Source organism: Pinus tabuliformis, chromosome 4_1 (genome assembly GCF_031772625.1).
Source record: "Pinus tabuliformis cultivar Carrire ecotype Pingquan chromosome 4_1, CPIR1, whole genome shotgun sequence".
Taxonomy (NCBI): domain Eukaryota; kingdom Viridiplantae; phylum Streptophyta; class Pinopsida; order Pinales; family Pinaceae; genus Pinus; species Pinus tabuliformis.
In genome coordinates this window covers 185,379,338-185,396,796 of record NC_142303.1, presented here as the reverse complement: position 1 = coordinate 185,396,796, position 17,459 = coordinate 185,379,338, and positions in this window count along the sequence as shown.

Below are 17,459 nucleotides of genomic sequence, written 5' to 3'. Positions count from 1 at the left end.
TTAATATTAGAAACATTTCTAGCTGCTATTGAAAATTCTCATGATGATAATAAACAAGGAGAGGGAGGCATTGGTCTTGTATACAAGGTAACGTAGGATAAACAAGTTATCAATAATCATTTCTGCAATCTTAAATTATAATCAATATGTAGGCTACTCTAATCGCACCAAGGACAATACAATTGTGAGTAGTAAAACACACTAATAAATAGATTTAATTAAAAATAGTTTAAAACAAATATATTCATTAAATATGAAATTAAAAAGGTAGCATCATTTCTTTTTAACTTAAGAAAACATAAAAAAAAAAAAAAATCAAAATATGTAACGCCCCTCAATTGCTAGGGTAAATCTCATAATTTACTTTGTTTATTACAATAAGAATTAGAATAAAGACTTAACTGAATAATTATGAATGCATTATTTATATATATATATATATATATATATATATATATATATTAATTACTTCTAATTTTAATGTTAAACAAAAGGGGGTCAACTACAAGTTATGGAAAAAGAATGTACGAAAATATTTCATGCTAAAAAACAATTAAAGATAGTTTTGGATTGGCAGTTAGCAACGCAATCTCTCTCAGTGGAAAGAAAACCTTCTCGATGGGAAGAATGCCAAAATGTGTTTGAGGAACCTAAGGCACAAAAAGAATGTTGACAAGCCTTCACAGGACGCTGTAAAGGTTAATGGCATATTACTCAGTCTAAGTTCTTGAGCTGGTTGGCTAGTGTGGCTCGTTGAACACCTCTGAGTGGAGATGGTTAGGACCAGGTGGTCTAAAGGAAAATTTGTCATTTTTTTATGTTTCTGAGTATGAAATTGGGTCAGGGGGGAGCACCATAAGTGAATATGGTTCTCGTAGGTTGGGAGGAACATCCTATTTTTGGTGGCCTTGTAGCTGATAACCAGGAATTACAAATAAGTATTTATAGAATTGATACTCTTGATAATTATTCAAAAATCCATTTTGTACGAGAAGTAAATACTGTGCGAAAAGGGGGTTCCAACCTCTGATGCATGGATCAACCAAAAAGAGTACTTTGTTTAATCTGTATGGACATAATAGTTATGTGCACCAAATCATAGAAAACTATGAACTTTCTATTCATTTAAGCAATACTACACGACTCTGTGTTGACGGGAAATGTGTATGTGTGTGTGTTGATAGTAGGTATGTGACACCAATTACAACACAAAGAAATTGTAAGTTCCAACTGTATAATATAAAAACTTTTTGACTATGTAGTCACTCTAAATATGTTAAACAAAAATGAGTTGCATAACAAAGAATGTTTGTATTTACGAATCAATATAATTAATATATGCCATCGTCGTGAGAAGGGGGAAACTTAATAGTCAGGGTTTACATGTGAACCGTAAGACCAGGAAGTAGCCATATGGTTGGGTTAGTCCTGGAGTGGAGTCGAGGGCCCTACTACCTATGGACAGTCCCTTACTTCTGGCTTCTTAGAATACGAATTGGGGAAAATGGGATCACAGATTAAACTATTACATGCATTGCAAATGATTAAAGAATTTAAAAAAGAAATTTGTATAAAACAATAATTACAGCAATGAAACCCTTCTGTGCATTTTAAAATCGCAGAACCCAAAATTGATAGGATAACATTGTAAAAACCAAAAGTTAACTATATATATATACAAATAAAAAATCAAACAGAGACGTCGATGACCCAGTTCAGGTATATGTTTCCCAAAATTATTTAAAACCCCCTTTTAACATATAAATCTTGATAATAGTGTTATCACTCAGTAATTTATCAAGGTTAAGGAAATAAATCACCGAGGTAACCACTAACCTACTTTTGAGATTAGGATCTAGCCTTCCTAATGCTCAGAGAGGGCTCTCTCTTAATGATTTAACTTTGTTGCATTAATTGATTTTAGTCTAGTTATTTAACCTTGATTGGGTTTTGATTTGATTTGGTGGTGTAATCATTGATTTAGATGGATAGACGAATGTATTTTTACCATTGGGCTATGGAGTCAAAGTATCAAGAAGACATGACTGAATCAAGTTCTAAAGATAGTGTTCACAGGGAAAGGTAGCTGAGTAAATTCAAATTTTTAGGCTGGATGGTGAAGTGGTTTCAATCGGGATCAAGGAGAAATTAAGGATTCCTCAAACCGGATAATGAGGGAAATGTAAGAAGTCAATCGGGACTAGGAATAAATGAAGAATTCCCTACTCTGGATATCAGAAGAAAACATCAAAATGAATAATTGTTCAAGACAGAGTGTACTTAAACAAATTCTGTATTAATATTCCAGTTATTTCATCCAAATTGGAAAACATGTAAGTATGTGAAATAATTAAGAAGACAACAATTTAACAAATGAAAGATACTTCACTGAAGTGGCCCAACACATGAATCCTATAATGCAATGTCTTTATTACTCAGTCCAGTCTGCTAACTTGAAAATGTTACAATAAACCCTTAGGTTTCAGATCAATGCAACTATAGAAATGTTCAGCAATCCACACCCTTAATACTTTGGATGGATAAAGTATTTATAAAAAAAATAATACAAAATATCGTGTCAACTAACTAGGATTTATTCTAGGAAATAAAATATCTGGATGCTAGAAGGTAGTGACACCTTTCTAACTAATTGAAATCTGCCACTGATTTTCTGATTGTTGTTATCTGTTGGTTTCTCTTTACGTTGGGTTGTCTCTCACGCTGTGTTTTTTCCACTATCTTTTAACTGTAGTAAATCTTTCACCTGATTGCTCTATCACCTTCTTTCATTTTTACCTTTTACAGTAAATCTTACTCACTCTTTCATGCTTCTGTGTTTTTAGTAAAAATAGATTTTACTAAAAGACATATGTAAAATACAAAATGTTTTTATCTTTTTTTAACCATTACTGCCTCTATGTAAATTGTTTCCTTCAGCTCTGTCTCTGGTTTAAACTTGATTTTCTCTTTGTACACAAAACTCCTACTCAATGAAGCCTTTGAATTTAAATCTTGAGAACTTGGAGCAAACAAGTTTTTAAACTAGTATTAAAATTGTTTGTCCAGGTTTTCTTGGTATGCTGATATACTTGCAAAACAAAACCAATTATTATTAATAAAACCCAGGTCTACAGGGAGGAAACAATGGCTTCAGGGAACAAGAAAAACTGTGGAAGGAATCTGAACATGCAGTGGGGTTTACATTCAAGTTGGCAATGGATTTTCACTTTCGCAATTCACAGAGGTAAGTGAATGGACAGAATAGTCAAGATTTCATGTCTGAAACAACGTAGGGTGGAAATGTGGATAATCTCATTGTGAAAAGGTGGTTTGGTGGTTTATCGCACCACTTTAAAGTGGTGTGGTGGATTTTTTTGGAGGATACAATATAATGTGGCGCTGCCACGTAGCAAAAAGGTGAGTGGGGAAAGCAACTTATCTTGCATGCTTTTGTGATGTTAAAAGTTGGACGTTGTTGGAAATACTGAGAGGGGGGGTGAATCAGTATTTCTTATTTTATTTTTATTTTTGTTTTTTTTGGTGATTGCCAGAAGCATACATAGATATGTATATGTATACACAGAACACGAAAATCAACAATTGGAATAAATGCTTTTATTAAAACTCAAGACAGTGCAATGAAATGAATACAATATAAGTATAAATATGATTGTGAATGGTTGCTAAGCTCCAACTTGGACTTCAGTGAGGCTCCAACCTCCAGAGCACCAACTCTGTTTTTTGCAGTGGTTTTGCACTTAGGAGCACCTACCCCCAATGACTTCAGTCCTGTTCAATTCCGAGGCTCCAACCTCTTGGGATCCAACCCAACTTTGGTATACACTGGTGTGCTGCTACACTCTATTCAGCTTCCGCTGCTTCTGCTACCCCCTTTGCCTCTACTGCTTCCACTATCTCATACTCAGGTTATTCCACACAACCACACCCCCACTGTTTTATAATTTTTTTGTTTTTATACATTGTCATTCCTTTGTCCATTTGTTTCCGCTAGCTCGCTGGCTCTTTGGCTTCCTCCTCACTCGCTTGAGCTTCAGCTTCCTCAACACACGATCGACCTTCTGGCTTCCCTTCTCCATTCGATTTAGCTTCCTCTGCGCTCGAATTAACCAATGCTTCACGGGACACGTTCAAGAGGAAGAGGGGCCAAATTACAATAGAAATGATGCTTATTGTAAAGATATCAGAGAGGTCCCTCCCTTTTTTTTTTTCAAGTTCACGAGGCGTGAACTGTTATTTGTTTCTAATATAGATGCTTGAGATCAATTCCAGAAATGAGGCGTTTCAACATATATATATATCTATATATATATATATATATATATATATATATATATATATATATATATATATATATGACTTCTTTTATTCACAGATTTATTACTTCATGGAAACCATATGAATGAGGCTATAGCCATATAGAGGTCCCACATGCCACGTCATCCTTTTATCGCAATTGCCTCTTCCGGAGGTTTGCACATAACATAGTCGATTGCCGATTGTCGGTTCCCCTGCTGGACGCGATATTATATAAACTGCAGTTGATATTCTCGTCGGGTCCGCAACCATTCATCGCAATCAGGATTTGCCCTTGGCTGAGGTCCAATGCGATAATGTTATCGGCGATCACAAGTCGCATATGGTCAGGGCCTTACCTCCGCTCCGATTTACCGTTGCGATAATCGCTATTGGCGATCGCAAAGGGGCCACTCTGACACACTGTAACGGCCGTGTCCAAAGTGCCGATGCGATGTGTCGGACCCGATAGGATCCCAAATCTCACGTGCATATATTTTCAAGTCCGGTTTCCGCTTGCGATAGTGTAACGACATATATACGTGAGTTTTGCCGCCGATAATGTAAATACATATAGATACAAGTCTTTCTGCGTATGTTTGCGTTAAATGCATATTTATATGGTTTTTGGCCTCCGATAGTATATTTGTATGCATATAACTCTTTTGTGGACTATACGGCTCCCGATGGCTCCCGATGGCTCTGTCTTGGCATTGTTTGCTGTTAAATGCATCCATTGCTCCTCCGATGACTCTGTGTGCTTCTCTCATCTCCATTGTGGCTCCTCTAGCTTGGTTTGCTCATCTTAGCTCCATTTGCTCCTCTTGCTCCGTCTGCTCCTCTGGTGGCTCTGTCTCCTCCTCTTGAATATTGTCATATTGACATCAATGACAATCTGTGTCCAACAATATCCCCCTTTTTTATTGATGGCAATATTCTTCTGCTCTCTCCCCCTTTGACATCAATGGCAAAGGAATGCATACGAACTACCCCTGTCAAACTGGTCCCCCTGTCCTGCTGCATCTTTATGAATGAACTTTAGTGATGATAAAGAAATAACCCCCATCTTTTGACACAGATGTTCGAATGCTTCTCGAGGAAGAGGTTTTGTGAAAATATCAGCTATCTTCTCCTTAGTACTGATATATTCCAGGACGATATTTTGTTCAGCTACTTGCTCACGGAGGAAAGGATACTTGATCGGTATGTATTTGGTTCTTGAGTGCATCACTGGATTTTTGTTGAGACTGATAGCACTTGTGTTGTCACAATAAATGGTAATTGGTTGATCTGTACATATGTCGACATCTTTTAGAGCTTCCTTCATCCATAGTATTTGAGTACAATAGTCTGCTGCAGCAATATACTCGGCTTCGACTGTGCATAATGATATGGATGACTGTTTTTTGTTGAGCCAGGATACCAAACAGTCTCGTAGGAAGAATGCATTTCCACTAGTACTTTTCTGATCATCTATACTTCCAGCCCAATCAGCATCAGTGTATGCAGTTACAGTCAGTGTTGAGTCCTTTGGGTACCAAAGAAAGAAATCAGAAGTTCCCTTCAGATATCTGAGAATTCTTTTTACAGCTAATAAATGGGATTGTTTGGGAGCAGATTGAAATCTTCCCACCATTCCTACTACTTGCATTATGTTTGGTCGTGTAGCTGTTAAGTATAGAAGGGCTCCAATCATTGACCTATAATGAGTTGCATCTACTAGAGGGGAGTCATCATCTTTGCTCAATTTGCAGTTTGTGGTCATAGGTGTGCTCACGGGTGCACAGTCCTCCATTCCATATTTTTTGAGCATGTCTCTTAGATATTTGGCTTGAGATATACACAATCCTGCTCTGGTTTGAGATACTTGAAGTCCAAGGAAGTGGGACAACTCTCCTATCATTGACATCTCAAACTCGTTTTCCATGCTTTGAGAAAATTCATGGCTCATTTCATTATTATTACTAGCAAAAATCAGATCATCGACATAAACAAGAGCAACTAGTAACTTACCCTGATCTGTCTTTATGTATAGATTGCTTCCAGCCACTCCTTTTTTGAAGCCTTGTTGTTGTAGATAGTTATCCAGTCTTGCATACCAAGCTCTAGGAGCTTGTTTCAACCCATATAAAGCTTTTTTCAATTTACAGACTAAGTCCTTTCCTGTTGTTAGATCAAAACCTTCTGGCTGCTCCATGTAGACTTCCTCCTTGAGTTCCCCATTTAGAAATGCTGATTTCACATCCATTTGATAGATTTTGAATCCTTTTGAGCAAGAAAATGCTAAGAACATCCTGATCGCTTCCATATGGGCCACTGGTGCAAATGTCTCTTCAAAGTCAACTGCTTCAATTTGTGAATAGCCTTTGCAGACAAGTCTTGCCTTGTTTCTGATAACCTGTCCTTCCTCATTCATTTTATTTTTGAACACCTATTTGGTTCCTATTATGTTTTTGTCCTTTGGACAAGGTACCAGCTCCCATGTCTTGTTCTTCTCAATTTGGGTCATTTCTTCTTCCATGGATTTTATCCAATGAGGATCCTTAATTGCTTTTGCAAATGTTTTTGGTTCTATCATAGATAGGAGGGCAACGACTTTTCTCTGGGGTGTGATTGTTATCCTTCTTCGGGTCTGCACACCTTCATCTTTATCGCCAATGATCTGCTCTTCTGGATGATGTCTTTGGACATACGTCATCTTTGAAGGGGTATTAGGTGGTTCTCTTTCCTCTTCTTCTTCTTCTTCTTTCTCATATATTTCTTCTTCTTTAGATTCTTCTTCTTCAATGAGAAAGTCATCTTCATGTTCTTCAATTTCCTTTTCTGGAAGATCTTCATCAACCTTTACATCAATGCTTTCCACTATTTTCTTCAGTCGATAATTGTAGCACTTGTAAGCCTTGCTCGGTGTAGAGTATCCAAGAAATATCCCTTCATCAACCCGAGAATCAAACTTTTCGGGCGAGCCATAATTTATTTTTATGAAGCACTTGCTTCCAAAGATCTTGAAGTACTTCACTGAAGCAGGTCTTCCTTTCCATAGCTGATAAGGAGTTTTATTACAATTTGGTCTTAATTGAGTTCGATTCAGTGTATAGACAGTTGTCCCTACTGCTTCTCTCCAGAATCTAGGCTGTAAGTCTGTTGCTAATATCATGGTTCTTGCCATTTCTTGGACTGTTCAGTTTCTTATTTCAACTACCCCATTTTTCTGAGGTGTTCTGGCAGCCGAGAATTCCCTTTTAATTCCATGGATATTACAGAACTCACTAAACTCGTTTGATGTGAATTCTCCTCCTCTATCTGTTCTGAGGCACTTAATTTTTGAATCTTTTTCATTTTCTACAAGGGCTTTTAGATTCTTAAAACACTCAAAAGTTTCAGATTTATGCTTTATGAAATATATCCACATCATTCTAGTATAATCATCAACAAATAGCACAAAGTACCTTTCTCCTTGGAGTGATTGATTTCTAGTTGGCCCACACACATTAGCATGGATGATCTCCAAGGGCTTCGATGTACATTGTTCCTTTGTCTTGTGGCTGATTCTGGTTTGCTTTCCATGTTGACATGGACCACACATTGCTTGATTTGGTTTGAACAGCCTTGGGATATCTTGTACAACTTTGATCTTGCTGATATTGATCAAATTTTCGAAGCTTGTATGTCCAAGTCACTTGTGCCACATCCAACTCTCATCTCTCTGACTCAAGTAGCATTTATTTTTTTGAATCTTGTTCAGAACGTAAATGTTGTCTGGTGTTCTCACCCCTTTTACCACAAGTTTCCTTGAGGTAGAGTTCCTTATTTCACAGTCTTTGGTGCTGAAAACAACCTTATGTCCTTGATCACAGATTTGGCTGACACTCAGAAGGTTGTGTTTGAGTCCGTCAACCAGCAGAGCATCTTGAGCTTTTCCTTTTCCATTGATCAGAGTAACTGTTCCTTTTCCTGCAATTCTACCAGTTCCACTTCCAAAGGACACATTCCCTTCCTTTTTGCTCAGTGAGACAAAATTCCTTCTGTCTCCTGTCATGTGTCTGGAGCACCCACTATCCACAAACCACTGGTTTCCATTATTTTGAGAAAATAGAGCCAGGCCGCATTTGTCCATGCCGGAGTTCTTGCTACTCGTCTTTATTCCTTTGAGTGGGCAGTCTTGTTCATAGTGTCCATTATTGTAGCAGAAAGAGAAAATCAAATCAAATTTGGTCAAGGGATCAAATGAATTGAAGGTTTTGATTTGTCTCTGCCTTTTAGGGGCATATGAGTTGATTACTCAGTCCTTTAGCATTGTCTTTTCACTTTTGCGAGCCATACAATGTCTGGCTTGATGACCGAAGTTTTTACAGTGAAAGCAGTGTCCAAGAAAGATAGTTTTGAAGCAACCATGGTTTGAGTTGATTTCCTTCCTGGGAATTACTCCTCCCACGTTCTTTGGATTTGCGATGGGCCCTTGGTGGAGTACAGATTTGTATTTGCTGTAATGTCCATGATTCGACTCCAAATTCTTCTTTGGAGTAATTCTCTCTTCATTCTTGGGATCTAGGATGCACTTTTGATAACATACCTTTTCATCTTTTGGATTGCAGGAGAGTGCATCGGCATAGCTTCTCACACTATTCTTAGTGCTTGAGGATTCTCCTTTGAAACCTATTCCAGACTTGTCATGTTGATGTTTTTGATTTTTCAGAATACTCTCAAGTATTTGAGAGCTTTTACAACCCTTGTCAATTTGCTCCAGCTCCTTTCTCAAAGACACTATTTCGGCCTCGCGTTCCTCACAAGTCTCTTCTTTTTCTTTAAGCTTTGCTTCCAAGAGATCTTCTCTCCTTCTTATTTCCTCGTTTTCCACTTTGAGAGAAATGATTTTGTTTCGTAGTTTCTCATTTTCTTCAATGGCGCTTATTAACAGTTCATCTACATTTCCTTCCAGCCCTGAGTCATCATCATCTGCGAGTGCCATGAATAATGCTTCTTGGCTTTCATCATGATCACTTTCCTCATCTAATTTCTTTTTGATCACCATAAACTCATCCTCATCAGACTCATCTTGCTTGGAGAATAAGTTTTTCTTATTGAACCCTTTCTTTTGGTGTGCCATTCTTTTAGAATTTCCTTCATCATCACTGTCATGTTTATGAGGACATTTTGCTGCATAATGTCCTATTTTACCACATTTAAAATAGATAAGAGGATACTTGCCTTTAAGCTTAGATCCTCTCTTCAGCTTTCATACAAATTGGGCCAATTCAGATTCCACATCTGAGTCATCACTACAGTCATTCCTTTCTTTCCCTTTCTTTGACTTTGATGCCTTGAATGCTGCATATTTGGAGCTCGGGCCACCTTTCCTCATTTCATAGGTAGTGAGAATTCCATGGAGTTCATCCATTTTGAGGGTATCTAGATCCTTTGCTTATTCTATAACGCTTATTTTGGAGTCAAATCTGTCTGGAAGAGACCTTAATACCTTTTGAACAGTGGTACTTTCTTCCACTTTTTCGTCCAATCCTTTCATGGAATTTACCACTTGAACTACTTGGAGGAGGTATGCTGCAATATCTTCTTCATCTTCCATCCTCAAAATTTCAAATTGTCTTCTGTGAGTTTGAAGCTTTGCCTTTTTGACTTTTGAGTCTCCATCGTACAAGCCAACTAGCTTCTCCCACATTTCTTTGACAGAGGTACAGTGCATGATTTTTGTAAACTCGGAATCAGTGATTCCACTAGTGATGGAGTTCATGGCCTTTGCATTTGCGATGTAGGTTTTCCTGTTGTCTTGGTCTGTTGGAAGAGTGGAAGTCGTTTGGTATTCATTTTGACAAAAATGCCAGACTTTAGGTCCAAGGGACATTAAGTAGTAGGTCATTCTTTCTTCCAGAAACCAAAGTTAGTGCCATCAAACAAAAGAGGTCTTCCTAATGCTTCGTGATTTCTCATCATGGCTGCAGATCCTTCTTCAAGCTGTTAGGCTAGTATGAAGAAGCTTGCTCTGATACCAATTGTTGGAAATACTGAGGGGGGGGTGGATCAGTATTTCTTATTTTATTTTTATTTTTATTTTTTTTGGTGATTGCCAGAAGCATACATAGATATGTATATGTATACACAGAACACGAAAATCAACAATTGGAATAAATGCTTCTATTAAAAATCAAGACAGTGAACTGAAATGAATACAATATAAGTATAAATCTGATTGTGAATGGTTGCCAAGCTCCAACTTGGACTTCAGTGAGGCTCCAACCTCCAGAGCACCAACTCTATTTTTGCAGTGGTTCTGCACTTAGGAGCACCTACCCCCAATGACTTTAGTCTCGTTCAATTCTGAGGCTCCAACCCAACTATTGGTATACACTGGTGTGCTGCTGCACTCTATTCAGCTTCCGCTGCTTCGGCTGCCCCCTTTGCCTCTATTGCTTCCACTATCTCATACTCAGGTTATTCCACACAACCACACCCCCACTGTTCTTTTTTTTTTTTTGTTTTTATAAATTCTCATTCCTTTGTCCATTCGTTTGTGCTAGCTCGCTAGCTCTTTGGCTTCCTCCTTGCTCACTTGAGCTTCGGCTTCCTCAACACTCGATCGACCTTTTGGCTTCCCTTCTCCATTCGCTTTAGCTTCCTCTGCATTCGAATTAACCAATGCTTCACGGGACACGCTCAAGAGGAAGAGGGGCCAAATTACAATAGAAATGATTCTTATTGAAAAAATATCAGAGAGGTCCCTCCCTTTTTTTTTTCAAGTTCACGAGTCGTGAACTGTTATTTGTTTGTAATATAGATGCCCGAGATCAATTCCAGAAATGAGGCATTTCAACATATATATATATATATATATATATATATATATATATATATATATATATATATATATACATATATATATGACTTCTTTTATTCACAGATTTATTACTTGATGGAAACCATATGAACGAGTCTTTAGCCATATAGAGGTCCCACATGCCACGTCATCCTTTTATCGCAATCACCGCTTCTGGAGGTTCGCACATAACACAGTCGATTGCCGATGGCCGATTCCCCTGCTGGACGCGATATTATATAAACTGCAGTTGATATTCTCGTCGGGTCCGCAACCGTTCATCACAATCGGGGTTTGCCCTTGGCCAAGGTCCAATGTGATATCGCTATCGGCGATCACAAGTCACATATAGTCAGGGCCTTACCTCGGCTCCGATTTCTCGATGCGATAATCGCTATCGGAGATCGCAAAGGGGCCACTTTGACACACTGTAACGCCCGCTTCCGAAGTGTTGATGCGATGTGCCGGACCCGATAGGATCCCAAATCTCCCGTGCATATATTTTCAAGTCCGGTTTCCACCTGCAATAGTGTAACGACATATATGCGTGAGTTTTGCCTCCAATAGTGTAAATACATATAGATACAAGTCTTTCTGCGTATGTTTGCGTTAAATGCATATTTATATGGTTTTTGGCCTCCGATAGTATATTTGTATGCATATAACTCTTTTGTGGACTATACGGCTCTTGATGGCTCTCGATGGGCTCTGTCTTGGCATTGTTTGCTGTTAAATGCATCCATTGCTCCTTCGATGACTCTGTGTGCTCCTCTTGTTTCCATTGTGGCTCCTCTAGCTTGGTCTGCTCCTCTTGGCTCCATTTGCTCCTCTTGCTCCGTCTACTCCTCTGGTGGCTTTGTCTCCTCCTCTTGAATATTTCCATATTGACATCAATGACAATCTGTGTCCAACAGATGTCACAATGTGTGATTTGGAATGCGGGCCGTTGGATCTAGATGTAGGTGATCGGAGGGTTATCAAGTGGCGAAGTTGTGAGGGATGAGTCGGGGTGTGGGGTTAGGTTAATTAATAAGGTGGAGATTAATATATTATTTTAATCAAAACTAAGTTTTAATTAAATTAAATATATGGAGGGGTAGAGGTTAATTAAGTGGGGTTAATATGATAGCGGGAGTTAAAATATACTAGAGATATGAGTTAAAAGGGTATCTGGGAGGGTTTTTCAATGGTGCCCGATACATTATTTAAACATAGGATAAGGGGGTTTTAGTGGGTTTTAAAGGAAATGTGCAGGGGAGGGTGCAAAATAAATGGAAAGGGTTATTTTACAAGGGAAAATGAGATGAAATAAGGGAAAAGGTCAAATGAAGGGGAAGGGATATTTTTACAAGGGGTAAATGAGTTTGGAAGGAAGTTAGTGATATGAAACAAACCAATTGATGCTTTCCATGCCTTGTGAAAGTGCTTCTACCTACCCTTCTTTATCCTAACATTTTATTTCCTTTATTGGGTGCATTTGAGCTTGCTAACCCTCTTATTTTTCTTTGATAAGAAAACTATCTAATTCTAATCTTATAAGTTCCAATGGCTAAGATTAAACTGATGAGCTCATTATTATTCTCTACCTAACTATTGATCTGCTAAGATTAAATGGTTTGGTTGGATCTTTATTCTCTATCTATCAGAATGAAATTTAAAGCATGAATGAATCAAGATTAAACTATTTAATCATCATGGATTGTGGCATTTTGACAAGCTGCACACAATCTTATTTGCAAAAAGTAAACTAAGAGTACTGGCATTTGAATGTGCACACTTTTACGATCTATTTTTTATCTCTTTTTGGTGGGGTTCATATTTTATCGTCTTTTTGATCCTTTTCTTTTAGTCCTTTGATTTTTCTTTTAGGACTTACCCTCTTTAGATATTTTAATATGGGAAAACATTTTATAGAAAGAAAAAGTATGTACAATATTTCATGGATTTAACAGAGTCAATTAAAAATTATGAACCCTATTATTATAGGACCCTAACAAATAGCAACTAATATGATGGGCTTGAAGGCCGACTATCAAACAGACTGTAGTAATACGAAAAGTTGTACCTCACGCCAACAAATTATAAGTTATGTAAATACAAACAATAAAACCCGAGCACCCTAAGCATGCCCATATTTGTAACTAAGCCACAAAATTGAAACTTGTGCAAGTAACTGGGGTAATATAATCACACCTGGAGATTTGAGTGAGTGAAAATGACTTTGTAAGTCACTCACCTTGTTTACTATGTGCTTCACAGCCACTAGCCCTGTCACACGGAAAAAAGTCTATAATGCGGACAAGATAGACCTTCCTAGAATCTAAAGAAGACCTAATGACAAACAAAGAAATCAGCCACTATCCTTCTCTAAATATGCTTTAATTAACAAAAACAAACAGGTGTTTTTAGGTCCTACCTTTGATCCAACGCAGGTTGTGGATGCCCTTGCTTCTTCGATCCAAATGAGCTCCTTTGTCATGAATCTGCAAACACAAACAAGGCAAACAATTAAATAGCACCTGAAGAATTGATGGCATAAAACATATTTAACATGAAAGTCAAGGAGTCCATGAAACAAATAACATGAGATACTTGTTGAGAAAAATGAGTTGATTGCATTAATTCAAATAAAAAGAGCTTTACAACCTGAGCCTTGATGCTGTACAAGCTCCTTCCAGGGTCCAGCAAGAAATCTCCCTTACTTTGAAAAGCTTCACTCACTTCCCAATGGAGTCAAGAGGTATGTGATCTCTCCTCTCAAGCTCAACTAAGGAAGTCCTACTTTCACCAACATTTACCCTCAAAAGTTCATCTTCTAACCCCCTTTGCCTCTGGCCCAATGCCTGTATTTATAATGCTTTGGAGGAAGTTAAACAGGTCCACCATCAATGGGATAAGCCCCTCTTTCAAAGGGATAGCTCCCCTCTTCATGGGATAAGTTCCTCTTTCATTGGGATGCATGAACCATCTGGAGGCACTCAATCCACGTCAAACCATCTTCTAGAATGCTCTAGAATCGACCGCAAGTAAGTTTTTTGAAGTAAAACTTGCGCCTTTTGACTTTTACAGGAGTACGCACCCACCCCTTTACAGACAGAGCGTACAAGTACGCAGGTATTATGTACTTGAGGTGCGGGCCCGCAGGTAAGAGTAAGAGAAAGTGCGGAACCAGAGTTATATTGATTTTTAAAGGCTTTCTCTCTTTTTTGGAGTTTGACATGAGGAGCAGAGGTATAAGACTTGCCAAGGAGGACAGTATGGTTATTGATGGAGCCATACTGACTGCAAATAGTCATGGTGACAAATTTTAGTGTAACAGATTGCCCCCTAAAGTGCGAAGTCTGTAGTAGATGAGGATTTAATTTATCATATAAGAAGAGTGAAGTACTTTATCATTTCAAGGATCATCTTGTGGAGAGCCCAGTCGGAACCTATAAAAACATTCAATGCAAGATATATATATGAGATCATATCATTGCTGAGGTAGGCATTCCCATACTCAGACTAAAACTAACTCGAAAACTATCTACTGCTCTGATATAGGAATGATCTTGTAATACATCACAAGTATAGACTCATGTGAACACAGTATGGACGCAGCCATCTGTTTATGAATAGTCCATTATATAATGAATACAAAATTCCTCGCAGCCTGGATTGCGGAAACTAGATCCAGGGTCTTCATTTCCACTTCCCGAAATAGTACGATTCTATCCATGCGAATAAATGTGTTGAAGTCTAACATGGTAGAAACCACTTGATTACCAGTCAATGATGTAAATTGTTAACAAGCATGAGAGAAACCACCATTGATGTCAATGGCTCTCAAAGTACCCAGTACAATCCACAAGATGCGAATAAATGTGTTGATGTCAAACATGTCACGGAATCCTTTGATCGAAAGTCAATGATGCAAACTGTCGTCAAAGGCGAGAAACCTTCCATTGAGGCATGCAGATCTCAAGGTACTGACGATTTCTAGATCATCTTTCTAGATAATGAGCTGATGTCGATAGAAAGCGATCCGTCGTAGGCAAGCCCACAACACGAAATCATAGATCAAGTTGAATAAATTTAGTTGCAAGGACTGACTCAGGGATGGTCAAGATGGATGACAGATATTTTGCAAATGAATGGCTTCTTGGCAGTGACCTCTTGAACACATAACGACACAACAGATGGTTTGGTGACAATTGACCCAAAGTTAATACCCAGAAACCGGCTGAAGACTTTCAATGTGGTTTGATCAACTGTTAGGCAAAGGATTTCCCAACCCAGGTGAATGAAAGTGTCGTGTTCAAGAGTGGTTACAAAGTATGACAATCAGGCTCATTTTTCTCTCTTTTCCCCCACCATTTCTGGAAAGTACCTCTTTATTTTTGACAAGCTTGAGGAGGATAACATTTGCTTGATTATAAGCTCATCCTTCAGATGAGTCCAACTTAGGTTAAATTCGAACCCTAAGAAGGAGTGGTTCGTTCCTGTTTGTAATTGAACAGGTCCTTTACTGTGAAATTTTAACGAGTCCAGTATAGGAGAAACTCGGCGTTTTTCAATTTTAGAGAGTCTGAAAAACTTAAGGAGACTCCAGGGTTGTCCTTTTTCGTAAATTTGTGTCTCCCAAGCCCGAAAAAGTATAAAATAATGCTTGAGAGAACTGCTTGATCTTTACGACCAAGGAGTACTTTCATAATTAGTGTCTCTGATCTGAAAAGTAAAAAGCGACCAAGGACATGTCGTTTTATTACCAATATCGAATTTGAAACGACAAAAATCCGGCAATCTTTTCATGTTTTTTCGGTCAGAAAAGGGTTGTAAGAGGACCGTCATGTTTCACTTTTTTGTAAGTTTTAATGAGTTTGAAAAAGGGATAAAAATGTACTCATATGGCCGACTTTCAATTTAATTTACGAGCATGAAAAGACGGAAAGAACTCGGCATTTTCATTTGTTTTACGAGAATGAAAGATAGCAAAATAATCTCGGGATTTTCATGAGTTTAACGAGTCTTGAAAATAACTGAAATTGACTCGAAATAGGTTTCATTTTTACAAAAGCTTGAAACAGAGAAAAACTATGCTTCAAAGTAGTTTCATTTTTACACAAGCTTGAAACAGAGAGAAAACTATGCTTGATGCCCCCTAAGCATAATTGCTAGAGTGCATGCCCCCCCCAGCTTCATTTCATTCAACTAAGTACACTGCTGGTAATTATTAGCTGGATGGAATGAAGGTTCAGTTACGAGAATGAAAGATTCGACCTAAAACTGTAAGAAAATTATGCAAAAAAACTGAAATAACTAACCTAAATATACAACTTAACATTTATGAGATCTAGTCAAACTCTCTACTTAATTAGAGGAGGATTTGTTTCATTTTTTAACGAGCTTGACACAGGAAAAGAACTATGCTCGGATTCGGTTTCATGTTTACGCAAGCTTGAAACGAAAAACCATGCTTGTTATAAGTTCGCATGCCCCCAGCATAATGATGCAAATCAAGGTACATGCCCCCCAAGCTTCATTGCATTCAACCAGGTGGATGAAATGAAGGTTTATTTTCGAAATCTTGGAAAAACTCATGGGAGTTGTTTAATTCTTTAGTGAGGTTGACACAGGAAAAGAACTATCCTCAAAACCCTTGTTTCATTTTTTAAACGAGCTTGACACAAGATAAGGAACTATGCTCTTAACTACTCTCTACAATCTACCTAACAAGGAACTATACTCTAAAAAACCTTGATTCATTTTTTAACGAGCTTGACACAAGACAAGGAACCATGCTCTAAAATCCTTGATTCATTTTTTAACGAGCATGACACAAGACAAGGAACTATGCTCATAAAATCCTTGATTAATTTTTTAACGAGCTTGACACAAGACAAGGAACTATGCTCATATCTACCTATATAACCTACAATCTACCTGATTCATTTTTTAATGAGGTTGACACAGGAAAAGAACTGTCCTCACTCACCCTGTTTCATTTTTTAATGAGGTTGACACAGGAACTATCCTCATACTTACTGATTCATTTTTTAACGAGGTTGACTCAGTAAAAGTAACTGTCCTCATACTCACTAATTCATTTTTTAACGAGGTTGACTCAGTAAAAGGAACTGTCCTCATACTCACTGATTCATTTTTTAACGAGGTTGACTCCGTAAAAGGAACTGTCCTCAAACACCCTGTTTCATTTTTTAACGAGGTTGATACAAGAACTGTCCTCATACTTACTGATTCATTTTTTAACGAGGTTGACTCAGTAAAAGTAACTGTCCTCATACTCACTGATCCATTTTTTAATGAGGTTGACTCA